The sequence below is a fragment of the Mus caroli genome, chromosome 15 (genome assembly GCF_900094665.2).
Source record: "Mus caroli chromosome 15, CAROLI_EIJ_v1.1, whole genome shotgun sequence".
Lineage (NCBI taxonomy): Eukaryota > Metazoa > Chordata > Mammalia > Rodentia > Muridae > Mus > Mus caroli.
Window position 1 is genome coordinate 54,080,053 of NC_034584.1, and position 2,799 is coordinate 54,082,851.

At 40.9% G+C, this 2,799-nt stretch overlaps 1 non-coding gene across 1 annotated transcript; it reads left to right on the plus strand.

The window, feature by feature from the left end:
* Window positions 1-2,282: 2,282 nt before the first annotated feature.
* On the plus strand, window positions 2,283-2,389 carry LOC115029538. Its single transcript, XR_003835097.1, has one exon. It is a non-coding gene; the product is annotated as a U6 spliceosomal RNA (small nuclear RNA).
* The last annotated feature ends 410 nt before the right edge of the window (window positions 2,390-2,799 follow it).

Sequence of the window (2,799 nt, forward strand, 5' to 3'; positions counted from 1 at the left end):
TGGGCACAGACTGATGACACATCTTCAGAGGGCGTGTGTCTAGTGTAATCTCATACTTTTGTATTACTAGGATGTGAATTCAGGGTCATGTTTATGACAACCAAGCCCTCTACCACCCCTATGCTTTGATTTCTTTTTGAGAAATGATCTCACTATACTATGTAGGGTGGCCTGAACTTTATTTACAGCATAGTCAGGCCTTGAGCTTGCAATCTTCCCCCTTGGTCTCTTGAGTAAATGAAATGGGATTATAGGCATGAGCCACAAGTCCTGGTGGAATTCCTTACAATGTATGGACTTTATAGGATTGCCATGCTTTAAACCTACGATTTTGGTTACTTCAACTTCTTTGAATTTCAGTTTTTCATCTTGAAGTCAGAAAGAATAAAGTTGTGTATACAACTAGGTGTGTTCTGGGGCAGAGTAAAGAAGACAACAATGGCAAACTCCCTAGTACACTTTAAAAAAAAGATTCATTTATTTATTATATGTAAGTACACTGTAGGTGTCTTCAGACACTCCAGAAGAGGGAGTCAGATCTCCTTATGGATGGTTGTGAGCCACCATGTGGTTGCTGGGAATTTGAACTCTGGACCTTCGGAAGAGCAGTCGGGTGCTCTTACTCACTGAGCCATCTCACCAGCCCAAAAGGTATTTTATGCTATTCATGACTATTTTGTTTGTTTGTTTGTTTGTTTTTCTAGACAGGGTTTTTCTGTGTAGCCCTGGCTGTCCTGGAACTCACTTTGTAGACCAGGCTGGCCTTGAACTCAGAAATCCGCCTGCCTCTGCCTCCTGAGTGCTGGGGTTAAAGGCATGTGGCACCATGCCCGGTGCTTCTAGTACACTTTTATATAGTCAGAGTCCTTAGTACATCTTAAACTTCCTTACATCTGTAGTGGGAGATGATGATAATTCTCTTCATCAGCATCTCTTATTAGATCAGCAATCAAACGTTGGTCATATGTATGCAAGAGTTTGCTTTGAGGCTGGGGGAGATGGTTTGGACTTTTGTTGCTGTGAGAGTAAGTTAGGCAATATGAAAAAATAAGCTCCATGTGCACAGAACAGCTACTGCTATCAAATGTGCAGCCTTGTGAGGGAAGTACAACCAAAGCCTAGGCTAAGAAATGATATTCTCCAGCTATGACTAAAGGCACTGGCTCCTCTCAGAGCAGCCCTGAGCAGAATCAGCTATTCTTCCTGACCAAGGCTAAAATGAGTGATGAGAATACACGTAAAGAAGGGAGAAGAATGAAGACAGGAAGCCTCATTGACATTTCGAAAACATGGTGACTTGCATTGATCTAGCTGATAAACTATGTTCATTTAAATGTCATAATCATTCCATGAAGGTGGCAACATCAGTAACATTTTGTGGATGAGGAAACTAAACTCACAGAATACTTAGCCGTACTAAAGAATCCTACAGATTGATAGTGTTTATAATTCACAGCATTTGAGAAAGATAGATATGGAGGATTATGTACTGTCTGAAAAGCCGTGGCAAATGGCTTTAGAATAATGGTCTAATTTTAAGCTTCTTGCAGGCCCATGTGGAGAAAGATTTATGAGCCTTCCAGACTAGGCTGCTCGGCATGTCTTTGTACTGCGTCAAACTTGGGCTCTGGAGAAGGGATGGTGAAGACGAAGGCAGATATTTACCATCTTAATCCTTTTATAGCTTCTCATTTTATAGAAAACCAATATTAAGAGTTACTATAGTGATGATTCCTGGGGTCAACTATTCCCCAAACCTGCTTTTAATCTTCAATTTACTGATTCTTAGGACAAGAAAACTTTCACAGTGGAAAGCAGCCAACCAATCACTGAACGAAGAAAATAACATGAGAAATGCAGGAAGAAATATAGAAATATATTTGTTGGCAATGTGGGTCAAATGAAAACGTAGCATAGAAGTATGAGTGTTAAAAAATTTAAAACTCATATAATCCTAACAAAAAAGGGGTTCAAACTTGGGCCTCTATCAGAAACCATGGAAGGCTTTCCAAACAACTGAGTTCCACCCTCATAATTTAAAAACCAAGACAAAGCACCGGGTCTGGGATGAAGTTTAAGTCTCTTCACATTCATGGATGAAGGTTGCTCCTTTTCAAGAGCCTGTTAGTAACTTTTCCTTGACCATCAACATGGCTCCCCTTAAAATGCAAAGAATTATTGAAACACACATATTTTTAAGAGATCTGGGAGATTCTGCCTGTCACTCTCAGGGGACTTGTTAATAAGAGTTTTTGAAAATTGGATCACCATTTATCTAATTAATGCTTGTTTTGGCAGCACATTTACTAAAATTGGAACCACATGGAGAAGATTAGCATGGCCCCGGTGCAAGGATGACATGGAAATAAATACTGCAAGTGATCCATTAGTCTGGAGACCTTTTACACCATTAGTTGAAATGTAAAATGGTGTACTGCCATGAAAACTAGTGTGTCTGCACACCCTGGGAAGTCAGAAGAGGGTCTCAGATTCCCTGAAGCTGCCATTACAGAGGGTTTTGAACCTCTTGGAACAGGGCATACTCTTAACCACCTAGCCATCTGACCCCAAGTACTTTTTTTTTTCAATTTTTTATTAGATATTTTCTTCATTTACATTTCAAATGCTATCCCAAAAGTCCTCTATACCCTCCCCCTACCCTGCTCCCCTACCCACCCACTCCCACTGCTTGGCCCTGGNGNTNCCCTGTACTGGGGCATATAAAGTTTGCGAGACCAAGGGACCTCTCTTCCCAATGATGGCCAACTAGGCCATCTTCTGCTACATATGCAGCTAGAG